This window comes from Oncorhynchus masou, chromosome 29, assembly GCF_036934945.1.
Source record: "Oncorhynchus masou masou isolate Uvic2021 chromosome 29, UVic_Omas_1.1, whole genome shotgun sequence".
NCBI classification, from domain to species: Eukaryota; Metazoa; Chordata; class Actinopteri; order Salmoniformes; family Salmonidae; genus Oncorhynchus; species Oncorhynchus masou.
Window position 1 is genome coordinate 25,535,569 of NC_088240.1, and position 17,158 is coordinate 25,552,726.

The following is a 17,158-nucleotide window of genomic DNA, read 5'->3' on the forward strand; positions in this document are numbered from 1 at the left end:
CCTCTCCCTCTCCTCTCTCTCTCTCTCTCTCTCTCTCTCTCTCTCTCTCTCTCTCTCTCTCTCTCTCTCACTCTCACTCTCTCACTCTCTGTCATGCTTGACTAGACTAGCGAGTCATTGCATCCAATTCATCTGCCGGCCCGGATAGGGGCGGGGAGACATTAATGAGATTATGAATATTCATGATGTCTGCTAAATTAAGTTAATTGTTCTGCAGAAGTGCCTCACACACTTCCAAGGACATTTTCTCTCTCTCTCTCTCTCTCTCTCTCTCTCTCTCTCTCTCTTTTTTTTCTTCTCTTTTTCTCTGTCAATTCAATTCAATTAAGGGCTTTATTGGCATGGGAACATATGTTAACATTGCCAAAGCAAGTGAAGTAGACAAATGAACAGTAAATATTACATTCACAAAAGTTCCATTAGTATAAAGACATTTTAAATGTCATATTATGTGCAAATAGTTAAAGTAGAAAAGGGTGTATGTGTCTATATAGTTATACATTTGGCAGCAGGTTAGGAAGTGCAGCTCCACCTCATTTTGTGGGCACTGTGCACATAGCCTGTCTTCTTTTGAGAGACAGATCTGCCTACGGTTGCCTTTCTCAGTAGCAAGGCTATGCTCACTGAGTTTGTACATAATTAAAGCTTTCCTTAAGTTTGGGTTAGTCATAGTGGTCAGGTGATCTGCCACTGTGTACTCTGTGTACTCTCTGCTTAGAGAGTGTACTCTGTGTACTCTCTCTCTCTCTCTCTCTCTCTCTCTCTCTCTCTCTCGCTCTCTCTCTCTCTCTCTCTCTCTCTCTCTCTCTCACACACACACACACACACACACACTCACACACACACACACACACACACAATCTCTCTCTCTCTCTCTCTGTCTATGTCTCTCTGTCTCTCTCTTTTTCCTTCTCTGTCTCTCTTCTTCCCCTCCTCCTGCATGTTACCTCTCTTCATCCGTCATGTTGTTGAATGTATGAGGCAGTGCGTGTGCCTTTTGGGAAGGGGAAATTAACGAGTGTGAATTATGGAATTACAATCGCTGTTGATAATATGAGCACCACACACAACAATGGCTAGGAACAATAGATGTAAACAAAACTGATGATGGAAAATACTACATTATTATCTACACTAGTTCCGTTGTAGTATTAGGGAAATCTCATGTGGTATTTATCTGCACTGTAGATATATTGGATTATAAGGGACAAAAGCATTCCATGCAATGGAGTAAAGAAGAGATGAATCACACTATGCAAATGATTAGTTAATTTGCATAATATGCCATTACAATGCTTACGCCTAAGCATCTAAACATTTTGAAATGTCTTAGTCCAATCAATACATTGAATGAATGATTATAGCAATGAAGATCTAGATCACTTTGAAATAAATTGTATCATTGGGAACAACTTTGTTACAGTGTAATAGTAGCAGTGGATTGGAAGGTCAGAGGTCAGCACTATATAATATCTATCGGTAGCCAAGCTGTCTGAGCATCACCCCTGTATTCCGTGCTCTGTGCTGTCCAGGCCTCTACCGCATTTCATAGGAGAGGAGGAACAAGTCAATCCCTCACCCACCCACCCAACCAACCACCCATCCAGCCAGCCAGCCAGCCAGCCACCCACTCAAGCCACTCACTCACTCACTCACTCACTCACTCACTCACTCACTCACTCACTCACTCACTCACTCACTCACTCACTCACTCACTCACTCACTCAAGCCACTCACTCACTCACTCACTCACTCACTCACTCACTCACTCACTCCCACCCAGCCTGTCCTATCTGTCTGTAATGCACTTCTTTACAGACATCAGTTCTCATATCCTGTTAATCTGAGCAAACAACATGGCAGATAGCAGCTTGAAAGGAAATGCCTACTCACGTAGTGACAGAGACAACCTGCTCTCTCTTTCTCTCTCTGCTATCTCTCTGCTATCTCTCTGCTATCTCTCTCTCCATATCTTTCTCTCGCTCACTTTTTCATTCTCTCTCTTTCTTTCTCTCTTTCTCTCTGTATATACAGTAAATCTGTCTCTCTTTCTCTCCTTTCTTTCTCTTTCTGTCGCTCCCCTTTGTCTCTTTGTCTCATGCTTTGTCTCTCTCTCTCCCCGTATATACAGTAAATCTCTCTCTCTCTCTCCTTCTCTCTCTCTCTCTCTCTCGCTCTCTCTCTCCCACTCTCTCTCTCTCTCTCCGTTCTGTGTGTTTGTCTTTGTCTATAATCAGTACAAACACACTGACACCTGTTCTATCCCGTCCACCACTGCCAGCAAGGTAAACTCAGCCTAATTGGCACCAGACAATATTAAGTTGAATTAATTAATTATTAACCCTAGCTACCTCATCTACAAATAGTAGGATACATTGTGTTTGCATAGGCTTTCTTGTCTTTTGTATCATTGCGAATTGTGATAGCTTGCTACATTCAGATGGCTTACTTCTGCAATAATTAAGCTCAGTCATAGGTTTGGTAAATATGATAATTGATAGGAGAATGAGTGAATGCAAATAGCAGAAATACCTGGATGGTATAGACATTTCCCCTTTGAGAACTACTTATTGTTTGACGACAATATCATGTGAATGGCATTCCACTGATGTTGTTCTGCATCTCTTTTTCTCCAGGCTCCACTGACACGGTGACGTGTTCTGTCTATGGCATATGGCACCGTGTTACCACTGCAATGTACATCATCATGGGTACGTTCTCATGTTCTCCAGTATTATCCCATTTAAGATATAGACATCACTACAATGCTATTGATAATAGAGCTGCTTCGTAACACAGAGACCTTTTAGCAATGGAACAGGGATCTAATACAGCTCAAATATACACTGAGTGGATTAATATGTAAATGGTATGCATATTTACTTTACAATTCCACCAAGTTGTGTGTCTGCGTGTGTGTGCGATCCTCACATAAGGTATGGGTTTCAGTATTATATGGTGCTCCTTCGCCACAATAGAATGGTTGGTGAGGAACTAGTGGTTGGCGCAATCTGGTCCTTAATTAGCTCCATCGCTGCAATTGTGGGATGTGGGAGGCCCTGAGCAGAGCTGCTGGTATTGTCTTCTGACTACTAGATCTGGTTAACAGGCCCCCTGGAAGAATGAACAGTCCCTGGAGAACAAGGGGGAAGGGCTGTCATCCTGTCCCTCACACGTTCTCCGTTTTGTCTCACGGTGTAGATAGGGCTTTCTCACACTCGCTGAGTCTCTTGTGACAGACTCTTAACATAAATGTTAACAATTCTAATAGCTGGCTTGGGCAGGTGTTATTTGGTTCTGGTGTTCGGAGAATATAAACCTTACCATACGTCTGTCTGTCTGAGGAGGAGGTGAAGTTCCTGGTAGTGAATTGTCTGATCTGTTGTGTTGGCGGTGGTGTGTGAGCTTCTCCCGACTTAGCCTGATAGACAAGAGGATTGGGCTGTGAAGAGATAAGAGACAATACCAGGGTTTACTGGAAAACATGCCACACAAAATATACTTTGTAGATAGAATGCCCTCTTTTTGTGGACATTCAAACAATATGTTTATTGTATTAGCTGTATCCCTGTTATAAATGCAGTATAATGTATAGTAAAATCAGTTATAAATGTTATGAAAAAATAGCAACTCTGCGATGGCTTTGACAGAGAGGGCTGCCTCGCTTCTAATCCTTAGGAAACATTGCAGTAAATTGTTTTTGATGTATTATTTCTTACTTTGTTAGCCCAGAAAATCTTAAGTGTAATTACATACAGCCGGGAAGAACTATTGGATATCAGAGCAACGTTAACTTACCAGCACTACAACCAGGAATACGACTTTCCCGAAGCGGATCCTTTGTCCGCACCACCAGGACATTTGAACTGATTCCAGAGGCAGACCCAAAACAACGCCGCCGGAGGAGAGGGCGGCACTGAAAGTAAAGGGGCTGAATAATTTTGCACACCCAATTTTTCAGTTTTTGATTTGTTAAAAAAGTTTGAAATATCCAATAAATGTCGTTCCACTTCATGATTGTGTCCCACTTGTTGTTGATTCTTCACAAAAAAATACAGTTTTATATCTTTATGTTTGAAGCCTGAAATGTGGCAAAAGGTCGCAAAGTTCAAGGGGGCCGAATACTTTCGCAAGGCACTGTATATATATATATATATATATATGTCAGGATTTGGCCAGGGTTGTTCCGGGTTTTGGTCAGTAGATGTCCCCATTGTGCTTTTTGTCCCTATGTTTTTCCCTTGATCCCCATTATTATTTGCACCTGTGTCTCGTTTCCCCTGATTGTATTTAAACCCTTTGTTTCCCTCAGTTCTGTGCTCTGTGTTTGTATGTTAGCACCCTGCCCTAGTGTTCTGTGTGCTCTTGTCGATTCCGGGTGAAGTTCTTGTGGTATTCTGTTTTTTTGTTTTTGTTTATTTTTGGTGAGTTTCTTTTGAGGTCTTTTTGTGTTTTTCCTACCACCTTTTGGATTTGCCATTTTTTGTATTTTAGGATTTTTTCTTTATTAAATACACCGTCTTAAGTACTGCTGTGTCTGCCTCATCTTCTGGGTTCTGCTGTCTATTCGTGGCTCAGTTGGTTAAGTGACTGTTTCTCACTCCGGAGACCCAGGTTCGAAACCGGGTCCTGACAGAAACACAGAGCCAAAAATGAACCCAGAGGCAGCCAGTTCCCAGGACCTTTTGCCACGCTGTCCCACCACCAGGAGACTGTCCAACGCCACGAAGCCGCCCTGGTTCAGCAAGAGGCCTTAATGGCTAGACATTCTCATCTTCTGTCGGAGATGCTGACTTCCATTAAGCAAATATCTGATCGACTTACCCCGGCAACAGTTTCCGTCCCAGTACCTCAGGTTCATGTACCCATGGCAGTTAACCCCCTGGCTGAACCTCGTCTTCCACCTCCCCAACGGTTCTCAGGTGATCCAAGTGCTTGTAAAGGCTTTCTCACTCAATGTTCTCTCTCCTTTGAGCTGCAACCCTCGTCGTTTCCCACCGACCGGTCTAAGATCGCATATATCATCACCCTGCTGTCGGAAAAAGCCCTGGCCTGGGCTACTGCTGTGTGGGATGCCCATAGTTCCTGCTGTGCCAGCTACTCTGCCTTTGCTGAGGAATTCAAACGAGTGTTTCAAGGCCCAAGCAGTGGTTCTGACTCAGCCAAACAGCTCCTGACTCTCCATCAAGGTTGGCGCAGCGTGACGGACTATGCCATCCAGTTCCGCACGGTGGCAGCAGCGAGTGGCTGGAACAACGAGGCGCTCACGGTGTGCTTTCTGAAAGGCCTTTCCGACACTATCCAAGATGAACTGGCCACTCGGGAACCACCGGACAATCTCGAGTCCCTGATCAAGTTGGCCTCACGCATTGACCAGCGTCTGAGAGAGAGAGAACTCAACCGTAGACCTCTAGCCCCTATCAGTCCCAGCTCCGAGTCCCCACCTTTATCATCGCTGGCTCCACCGGAACCCATGCAGATTGGACGCATCTCCCAGGCTGAGAGAGACCGCCGGATGAGGGAGCGACGCTGTCTAGATTGCGGCAAACCGGGCCATTTCCGTTCCACGTGTCCCGGGCTCCAGGGAAACGCTCTGTCCCGTACAGACCGGGGGGAACTGTAACGGGAAACATAACCTCCTCCCATCCGTCCAACTCCCGTCTGCTCATTCCAGTCACCCTCTCCTGGGACAACCACAAGCTTCACCTTCAAGCCTTGGTAGACTCTGGAGCCGCAGGTAACTTCATGGATGGTGTCTGGGCGAAGGAGAATGGCGTTCCCTCTGAACTTCTAAGTGACCCCATGAGGGTTACTACATTGGATGGAAGCCCTTTGGGATCTGGACTTGTCACTCATGTCACTACCTCCTTGAGACTTTCAGTTTCACAACACCAGGAATTGATGAACTTTCATTTGATCTCCTGTTCCGAGTTCCCTCTCGTCCTTGGATACCCCTGGCTTCACAGCCATAACCCTCACATCGACTGGTCTGTGGGCACTATCAAGCAGTGGGGTCCTACGTGCCAAGCTACTTGTATTTTCCAGAATTCCCGAGTTCTACTCCCGAGTCTTTAGAATCCATCGACCTGACCCGAGTTCCCGAGTGTTACCATGACCTCAAACTGGTGTTTAGCAAACAGAGGGCCACCATGCTACCACCCCATAGATCTTACGATTGCCCCATCGACCTGTTTCCGGGCACTTGCCCCCCCAGGGGTCGGATCTTTTCCCTATCTCCACCCGAACGAGCTGCTATGGATACCTACATCAAGGACTCTCTGGAAGCAGGCCTCATGCGTCCATCAACCTCCCCGGCGGGAGCAGGGTTTTTCTTTGTGGCCAAGAAAGATGGTGGATTACGTCCTTGCATCGACTACCGGGGACTCAATGACATAACCGTCCGTAACCGTTACCCACTACCCCTTATGGCCACAGCCTTCGAGCTGCTCCAGGAAGCAGTTGTTTTCACTAAGCTTGACCTGCGGAACGCATACCATCTTGTGCGGATCAGACCTGGTGACGAGTGGAAGACCGCTTTCAACACGCCTACTGGTCACTATGAATACTTGGTGATGCCCTTCGGCCTGACCAACGCCCCAGCGGTGTTCCAAGCGCTCATAAACGATGTGCTTAGGGATATGCTTAACATATTTGTGTTCGTTTACTTGGATGACATCCTCATCTTTTCGAGCTCCTTCAAGAACACACTAAGCATGTCAGACAAGTACTCAAACGCCTCCTGGACAGCCATCTGTACGTTAAGCCGGAAAAATGTGAATTCCATTCATCCCGAGTACAATTCCTGGGATTTGTAGTGGAACCCGGTCGAGTCCAAATGGACCCTAGGAAGGTAGGGGCGGTAGCGGATTGGCCCACCCCCAAATCCGTTAAGGATGTTCAGCGTTTCCTGGGCTTCACAAACTTTTACCGCAAGTTCATCAAGAACTTCAGTTTGGTGGCAGCTCCTCTCTCAGCTTTAACCAAAGGTGGCAATGCAAGGTTTTTGTGGGGAAGAGAAGCTGAGACGGCCTTCCAAGGACTCAAGCAGCGCGTCCTCTCTGCTTCCATCCTGATACTACCGACTACGGATGAACCATTTGTGGTGGAGGTAGACGCATCAGAGGTTGGTGTTGGAGCTGTCCTGTCTCAGAGGGGTGAAGACAAGAAGCTTCATCCGTGCGCTTTCTTCTCACACCGGCTTACCCCGACTGAGAGGAACTACGATGTGGGGGATCGTGAACTCCTAGCGGTTAAGATGGCATTGAAGGAATGGAGACACTGGCTCGAGGGGGCTTCTCACCCGTTTCAAGTGCTTACGGACCACAAAAATCTGGAGTATATCCAGCAGGCTTAAGCGATTGAACTCTAGACAAGCTAGATGGTCTCTTTTCTTCAATCGATTCCAGTTTATCCTCACCTATCGGCCCGGGTCGAAGAATCTCAAACCGGATGCCCTGTCCCGAGTCTACGCTCCTGCCATTCGAGATGACACGGACATGCCTGTCCTTCCTGCTGCTAAGATTGTGGCTCCGATCTCGTGGCAAGTTGAGGATACCGTGAGACGTGCTCAAGCTAGCGAACCGGACCCTAAAGGAGGCCCTGCCAATCGGTTGTTTGTCCCCAAGGCAGTGAGGACTCAGGTCCTTCTGTGGGGGCACTCCTCTCGCCTCACCTGTCATCCGGGCATAGGTCACACCTTGGAGTTTATCCAGCGTAAGTTCTGGTGGCCTACCATAAGAGAAGACGTTGCCACTTTCGTCAATGCCTGCCCCGTGTGCTGCCAGGGCAAATCTTCTCACCTCCGCCCTCAAGGACTCCTTCACCCTTTACCTGTTCCCCACAGACCCTGGTCCCATATCTCATTGGACTTTATTACTGGACTTCCTCCATCCCATGGCAATACTACTATCCTAGTCATAATCGACAGGTTTTCAAAGGCGGCCAGGTTCGTCCCTCTGACTAAGTTACCTTCTGCCAAGGAAACGGCTGAGTTGGTAATTAATCATGTGTTCCGAGTCTTCGGCATTCCTCAAGATGTGGTTTCTGACAGAGGTCCCCAGTTCGCCTCAAGGTTTTGGAAGGCCTTCTGCCAACTCATGGGGGCTTCTGCCAGTCTATCTTCAGGGTACCATCCGGAGTCCAACGGCCAAACAGAGAGGATGAATCAAGAGCTGGAAACCACCCTCCGATGTATGACTCGTGACAACCCGTCCACATGGTCATCCTTTATTGTTTGGGCCGAATACGCGCACAACACCTTGCGCTCCTCCTCCACTGGTATGTCCCCGCACGAGTGTCAGTTTGGCTATGCTCCTCCATTGTTCCCGGACCAGGAGGCAGAAGTCAGAGTGCCTTCAGCCTTGAGGTTCGTCAGACGCTGTCGGCTTATGTGGAGGAAGACCCGTCTTAATCTGATGCGTTCCTCACAGAGGTATCAACAACAAGCCAACAGACGTCGCCGTCCCGGGCCTACCCTGCGCCCCGGCCAGAGAGTCTGGCTTTCCACAAGAGACTTACCTCTACGGGTGGAGTCTCGCAAGCTGTCCCAAAAATACATCGGTCCCTTCAAGGTTGCCAGGAGAGTTAACCCAGTTTCTTATCGCCTACACTTACCCAGATCCCTTAAGATTAATCCCACATTTCATGTGTCATTGTTAAAACCTGTTGTTTTTTCTCCCCTTGTCCCGGCAGACAGACCTCCCCCTCCGCCTCGTGTCATTGGAGGCCAGCCGGCTTATACCGTCCACCGGATACTGGATTCCCGCCGGGTGCAGCGGTCCTGGCAGTATCTGGTGGACTGGGAAGGCTACGGTCCTGAGGAGCGCTCCTGGGTTCCTGCCAAAGACATCCTGGACCCTGACCTCATTCGTCAGTTCAGGGTCCTCCACCCTGAGAGAGCTGGTAGGAACGTCAGGAGCCGTTCCTAGGGGGGATTCTGTCAGGATTTGGCCAGGGTTGTTCCGGGTTTTGGTCAGTAGATGTCCCCATTGTGCTTTTTGTCCCTATGTTTTTCCCTTGATCCCCATTATTATTTGCACCTGTGTCTCGTTTCCCCTGATTGTATTTAAACCCTTTGTTTCCCTCAGTTCTGTGCTCTGTGTTTGTATGTTAGCACCCTGCCCTAGTGTTCTGTGTGCTCTTGTCGATTCCGGGTGAAGTTCTTGTGGTATTCTGTTTTTTTGTTTTTGTTTATTTTTGGTGAGTTTCTTTTGAGGTCTTTTTGTGTTTTTCCTACCACCTTTTGGATTTGCCATTTTTTGTATTTTAGGATTTTTTCTTTATTAAATACACCGTCTTAAGTACTGCTGTGTCTGCCTCATCTTCTGGGTTCTGCTGTCTATTCGTGGCTCAGTTGGTTAAGTGACTGTTTCTCACTCCGGAGACCCAGGTTCGAAACCGGGTCCTGACTATATATATATATAAGGTATTCCTTACAGTGAAATACTTATTTACAAGCCCTAACCAACAATGCAGTTAAAATATATATGTATAAAATACCTTACAAAAAATTAAATAAAAAGAAATACAAGTAACAAATAATTAAAGAGCAGCAGTAAAATAACAATAGCGAGGCTATTTACAGGGGGTACCTATACAGAGTCAATATGGTTAGTCGAGGTAATTGAGGTAATATGTACATGTACAGTTGAAGTCGGAAGTTTACATACACTTCGGTTGGAGTCATTAAAACTTGTTTTTCAACAACTCCACAAATTTCTTGTTAACAAACTATAGTTTTGGCAAGTCTGTCAGGAAATCTACTTTGTGCATGACACAAGTCATTTTTCCAACAGTTGTTTACAGACAGATAGCGGCACCCTCGACAACATTCCGCTGAAAAGGCAGCGCTCAAAATTCAAAAATATTTTTCCGAAATATGTAACTTTCACACATTAATGAGTGCAATACTTCAAATGAAAGACAAACTTCTTGTTAATCTACCCATCGTGTCCGATTTCAAAAAGACTTTACAGCCAAAGGTACAACATATAATTATGTTAGGTCAGAGCCAAGTCACAAAAACACTCACAGCCATTTTTTCAGCCAAAGAAAGGAGTCACAAAAAGCAGAAATAGATATAAAATGAATCACTAACCTTTGATGATCTTCATCCGATGACACTCAGAGGACAACATGTTACACAATACATGTATGTTTTGTTCGATAAAGTGCATATTTATATCCAACAATCTCAGTTTACATTGGCGTGTTACGTTCAGTAATGTTTTGCTTCCAAAACATCCAGTGATTTTGCGGAGAGCCACATCAATTTACAGAAATACTCATAATAAACATTGATAAAATATACAAGTGTTATTCACAGAATTAATGATAGACTTCTCAGAGTTAAAAAAAACTTTACTGAAAAAGCAAACCATGCAATAATCTGAGTACGGTGCTCAGACGACAAAACAAGCCAAAGAGATATCAGCCATGTTGGAGTCAACAGAAGTCAGAAATAGCATTATAAATATTCACTTACTTTTGATGGTCTTCATCAGAATGCACTCCCAGGAATCCCAGTTCCACAATAAATGTTTGATTTGTTCGATAAAGTTCATAATTTATGTCCAAAGTTGTCCCCCTTGTTGTTAGCGCGTTCAGCCCAGTAATCCAACTTCATGACCCGCGAGCACTAGGTGCAGACAAGAAGTCCAAAAGTTCCATTACAGTCCGTATAAACATGTCAAACGATGTATAAAATCAATCTTTAGGATGTTTTTATCATAAATCTTCAATAATGTTCCAACCGGAGAATTCCTTTGCCTTCAGAAATTCAATGGAATGTGAGCTAACTCTCACATGAATGAGCATCACGAGCTTGTGGCACTCTGCCAGACCATTGACTCATGAGAACTCATGAGCCCCCACTTCACAGTAGAAGCCTCAAACAAGGTTCTAAAGACTGTTGACATCTAGTGGAAGCCTTAGGAAGTGCAATTTGACCCCATAGACACTGTGTTTCGATAAGCCAAGCGTTGAATAACTACAAACCTCAGATTTCCCACTTCCTGGTTGGAGTTTTCTCAGGTTTTTGCCTGCCATATGAGTTCAGTTATACTCACAGACATCATTCAAATTGTTATAGAAACTTTAGAGTGTTTTCTATCCTAATAGACTACTAATATGCATATATAAGCAACTGGGACTGAGTAGCAGGCAGTTTACTCTGGGCATGCTTTGCATCCAATCATGAAAATGCTGCCCCCTATCCCAAAATGGTTTTAAACAGCTTGGAAAATTCCAGAAGATTTTGTCATTGCTTTAGAAGCTTCTGATAGGCTAAATTACATCATTTGAGTCAATTGGAGGTGTACCTGTGGATTAATTTCAAGGCCTACCTTCAATCTCAGTGCCTCTTTGCTTGACATCATGAGAAAAAAGGTTTGGTTCATCCTTGGGAGCTTTTTCCAAATGCCTGAAGGTACCACGTTCATCTGTACAAACAATAGTACCAAGTATAAACACCATGGGACTACGCAGCCGTCATACCGCTCAGGAAAGGGACACATTCTGTCTCCTAGAGATTAACGTACTTTGGTGTGAAAGGTGCAAATCAATCCCAGAACAACAGCAAATGACCTTGTGAAGATGCTGGAGGAAACAGGTACAAAAGTATCTTTATACACAGTAAAACAAGTCCTATATCGACATAACCTGAAAGGCCGCTCAGCAAGGAAGAAGCCTCTGCTCCAAAACCGCCATAAAGAAGCCAGACTACAGTTTGCAACTGCACATGGGGACAAAGATCGTACCTTTTGGAGAAATGTCCTCTGGTCTGATGAAACAAAAATAGAACTGTTTGGCCATAATGACCATCGTTATTTTTGGAGGAAAAAGGGGGATGCTTGCAAGCCAAAGAACACCATCCCAACCATCAAGCAGCATCATGTTGTGGGGTGCTTTGCTGCAGGAGGGACTGGTACACTTCACAAAATAGATGGCTTAATGAGGAAAGAAAATGACGTGGATATATTGAAGCAACATCCCAAGACATCAGTCAGGAAGTTAAAGCTTTGTTGCAAATGGCTATTCCAAAAGGACAATGACCCGAAGAATACTTCCAAAGTTGTGGCAAAATGGCTTAAGGACAACAAAGTCAAGGCATTGGAGTGGCCATCACAAAGCACTGACCTCAATCCCATAGAAAATTTGTGGAGAGAACTGAAAAGGCGTGAGCGAGCAAGCAGGCTTACAAACCTGACTCAGTTACACCGGCTATGTCAGGAGGAATGGGCAAATGTTCCACCAACTTATTGTGGGAAGCTTCTTGAAGGCTACCTGACATATTTGACCCAAGTTAACCAATTTAAAGGCAATGCTACCAAATACTAATTGAGTGTATGTAAACTTCTGACCCACTGGGAATGTGATGAAAGAAATAAAAGCTGAAAGAAATCATTTTCTATACTATTATTCTGACATTTCACATTTTTTAAATAAAGTGGTGATCCTAACTGACCTAAGACAGGGCATTTTTACTGGGATTTAATGTCAGGAATTGTGAAAAACTGAGTTTAAATGTATTTGGCTCAGGTGTATGTAAACTTCCGACTTCAACTGTAGGTAGAGTTATTAAAGTGACTGTTGCATAGATAATAACAGAGAGTAGCAGCAGTTTAAAAGAGGAGGGGGGGCAATGCACATAGTCTGGGTAGCCATTTGTTTAGATGTTTGGGAGTCTTATGGCTTGGGGGTAGAATCTGTTTAGAAGCCTCTTGGACCTAGACTCTAGCGCTCCGGTACCACTTGCCATGTGGTAGCAGAGAGAATATTCTATGGCTAGGGTTGCTGGAGTCTTTGGCAATTTTTATTGCCTTCCTCTGACACCGCCTGGTATAGAGCTTCTGGATGGCAGGAAGGGCTGGGCCGATGTACTTGCCATACGCACTACCCTCTGTAGTGCCTTGCGGTTGGAGGCTGGGCAGTTGGCATACCAGGCAGTGATGTAACCAGTCAGGATGCTCTCGATGATGCAGCTGTAGAACCTTTTGAGGATCTGAGGAACCATGTCAAATCTTTTCAGTCTTCTGAGGGGGAATAGATTTTGTCGTGCCCTCTTCACGACTGTCTTAGTGTGCTTGGACCATGTTAGTTTGTTGGTGATGTGCACACCAAAAAACTTGAAGCTCTCAACCTGCTCCATTACAGTCCCGTCGATGAGAATGGGGGCGTCTTCGGTCCACAATCATCTCCTTTGTCTTGATCACATTGAGGGAGAGATTTCTGTCCCGGCACCACATGGCCAGGCCTCGGACCTCCTCCCTATAGGCTGTCTTGTCATTGTCGGTGATCAGGGCTACCACTGTTGTGTCATCTGCAAACTATATGATGGTGTTGGAGTTGTGCTTGGCCGTGCAGTCATGAGTGAACAAGGAGTACAAGAGGGGACTGAGCACGCACCCCTGAGGGGCCCCTGTGTTGAGGATCAGTGTGGTGGATGTGTTGTTACCTACCCTTACCACCTGGGGGCGGCCCGTCAGGAAGTCCAGGATCCAGTTGCAGAGGGAGGTGTTTTGTCCCAGGGTCCTTAGCTTAGTGATGAGCTTTGAGGGTGTGTTGAACGCTGAGCTGTAGTCAATGAATAGCATTCTCACATAGGTGTTATTTTTGTCTAGGTGGGAAAGGGCAGTGTGGAGTGCAATAGAGATTGCGTCACCTTTGGATCTGTTAAGGCGGTATGCAAATTGGAGTGGATCTCTGGTTTATGGGATAATGGTGTTGATGTGAGCCATGACAAGCCTTTCAAAGAACTCCATGGTTTTGGACGTGAGTGCTACGGGTCAGTAGTTATTTAAGCATGTTACCTTAGTGTTCTTGGGGACAGGGACTATGGTGGTCTGCTTGAAACATGTTCATATTACAGATTCAGACAGGGAGAGGTTGAAAATGTCAGGGAAGACACTTGCCAGTTGGTCAGAGCGTGTTCGGGGTTCACGTCCTGGTAATCCGTCTGGCACTGTGGCCTTATGAATGTTCACCTGTGTTAAAGGTCTTATTCACATTGGCTGTGGAGAGCATGATCACACAGTCGTCTGGAACAGCTGATTCTCTCATGCATGTTTCAGTGCTACTTGCCTCGAAGCGAGCTTTGAAGTAATTTAGCTCATCTGGTAGGCTCGTGTCACTGTGCAGCTCTTGGGCTGGGCTTCCCTTTGTAGTCTGTAATAGTTGGCAAGCCCTGCCACATCCAATGAGCGATACCACAACGGCCCTCAAGGAACTTCACTGAACCTTACTGGACTTTATGCAAACTGTATAACATACATCCTGAGGATGCATTTATTGTAGCTGGGGATTTTAACAAAGCCAATTTGAGGAAAAGGCTACCTAAATTCTATCAGCATATCGACTGGAGCACTCGCGCTGGAAAAACATTGGGCCATTGTTACTATAAAAACACTGGACCATTGTTACTCTAACTCCTATAGGAAGAAACTCAAACAAGATGTACCCGTGCTTAGGACTATTCCACGCTGGTCTGACCAATCGGAATCCACAATTGTTTTGATCACGTGAACTGGAATATGTTCCGGGTAGCCTCAGAGAATAATATCGACGTATACGCTGATTCGGTGAGTGAGTTTTTAAGGAAGTGTATAGGAGATATTGTACCCACTGTCTATTAAAACCTACCTGAACTAGAAACCGTTGATTGAAGGCCGCATTCTCGCAAAACTGAAAGCGTGTACCATTGCATTTAACCAAGACGACTGGCAATATGGCAGCATACAAACAGAGTAGTCATTCCCTCCGCAAGACAATCAAACAAGCAAAATGTCAGTTTTGAGACAAAGTAGAGTTGCAATTCAATGTCTCAGACGTGAGACGGCGGTCAACAGACAATCACGGACTACAAAAAGAAAACCAGCCTGTGCAATTGGGTCCTGGACTTCCTGACGGGCCGCCACCAGGCGGTGAAGGTAGGAAACACTGGGGCCCAACAAGGGTCCGTGCAAAGCCCCCTCCTGTACTCCCTGTTCACCCATGACTGTGTAGCCATGCATGCCTCCAACTCAATCATCAAGTTTGCAGACGACACAACAGTAGCAAGCTTGATTATCAACAATGACGCAACAACTTACAGGGAGGAGGTGAGGGCTCTCGGAGTATGGTGTCAGGAAAATAACTTCTCACTCAAAGTCAATAAAACAAAGGAGTTCAGGAAACAGCAGAGGGAGTACATCGACGGTGGAAAGTGGTGGAAAGTTTTAAGAAGGTGGAAAGTTTTAAGTTCCTCGGCGTACATATCACTGACACACTGAAATGGTCCACATAGACAGTGTGGTGAAGAAGGCACAACAGCGCCTCTTCAACCTCAGAAGGCTGACGAAATGTGTCTTAACACCTAAACTTTTACAGATGCACAATTGAGAGCATCCTGTCGGGCTGTATCACCGCCTGGTACGGCAACTGCAACGCCCACAACCACAGGGCTCTCCAGAGTGTGGTGCGGTCTGCACAACGCATCACCGGGGGTGAACTACCTGCCTTCCAGGACACTACATCACCTGATGTCGCAGGAAGGCCAAAAAGATCATCAAGGACAACAACCACCCGAGCCACTGCCTGTTCACCACGTTACCATCCAGAAGGCGAGGTCAGTACAGAGGCATCAAAGCTGGGACCGAGAGACTGAAAAACAGCTTCTATCTCAAGGCCATCAGACTGTTAAAAGGGGCTACGGGTTCCCAACTAGGAACCCCTCCCCCCCTTCAGCCCAAACGGTGGCGCAGGGAAAGCAAAAATATTCTTAAGAATATTTAACCTCCACACATTAACAAGTCCAATAGCTTAAATGAAAGATAAACACCTTGTTCATCTACCCAGCATGTCAGAATTTTAAAATGTTTTACAGCGAAAACATAGCACATATTTATGTTAAACCACCACTAGGGAAACATACAATATGTAGCCACATGGCTATGCAAAATAGCACAATCACAAATGCAGGATTAAAAGAAAAATAATTCACTAACCTTTTGAAAATCTTCATCAGATGACAGTAATAGCACATGTTACACAGTACATTTATGTTTTTTTCAATAATATGCAATTTATATCCATAAATCTCCATTTACATTGAGCCATGTTCAAAAAATGCAGCAGAAATGACCGGAGAAATTATAAATATCTCCAGCAGCTAACGCCAGATAACAGCAATAAACATCAATAACTTTGACTAAATATACATGTTCTACATATATTTAGAAAGATACACTTCTTCTTAATGCAAACGCTGTGTTACATTTATTTTTAACGTTACAGAATTCGTTCACTATTCAATCATCTGAGATGGCGCTCAGCCGTTAGCATTATTTCTCTACTATGTTGGATTCGACAAAAATACAATTTTATAACATAAATATTCCCTTACCTTTGATGGTCTTCGACAAGAATGCCGTGGAAGGAGTTATACTTACCTAATATAACGTTTGGTTGCAGTTGGTGTGTCTTTGTATTAGCAAAAGCTAACATCTTCAGGTGAATTACCCCAAAAAGGACTTCTGATCACGAAAATTGCGCATCAAAACTTCAAATTTACAAATTATATGTCAACTAAACTGGTCAAACTAAGTGCAGAATCAAGCTTTAGGATGTTTTTAACGTACAAAACAATTGGCGATTAAATCAAACGTAACGAACTCTCTTCAACCAGATTGGGAAAAAAAGTCTGTTTTTCCAGAGCGCGCTCCTGAAAACTCGTGACACCTCAGTATTTTGCCCACCAAGCAGTCAAAGCTCGTGCTATTTTCTCCGTTGCACGTCTCATTGAAAGCCGGGAGCGAGCTGAAGAAATAGAAACTGTTCCCAGATCCATAGCTGGTTGGCAAGGGTGGGGGCGATGACATCAAAGTTGGAGCAACTTTCTTAGGAGAGAGAGAGAGTTTGGGAGAATGGCTGCCCTGTGAGTTCTGCTTTACATACAGACATAATTCGAACGGTTTTAGAAGCTTTAGAGTGTTTTCTATTCAATAATAATTATTATATGCATATATTAGCAATTTTTGACAGTTTTTGTTTTAGTTTACTTTGGGCACACAATTCATCCAAAGGGGGCAGTATTTCCCATAGCCCCATCAGGTTAAACAGCCATCACTAGCACAGAGAGGCTGCTGCCTACATACATACTTGAAATCATTGGCCAGTTTAATAA

General features: G+C 44.9%; 1 pseudogene; it reads left to right on the forward strand.

Moving 5' to 3' along the window:
• The window catches only part of LOC135519531 (ceramide kinase-like protein), an 85,335-nt pseudogene that overhangs the window by 55,938 nt on the left and 12,239 nt on the right, over positions 1 to 17,158 (forward strand).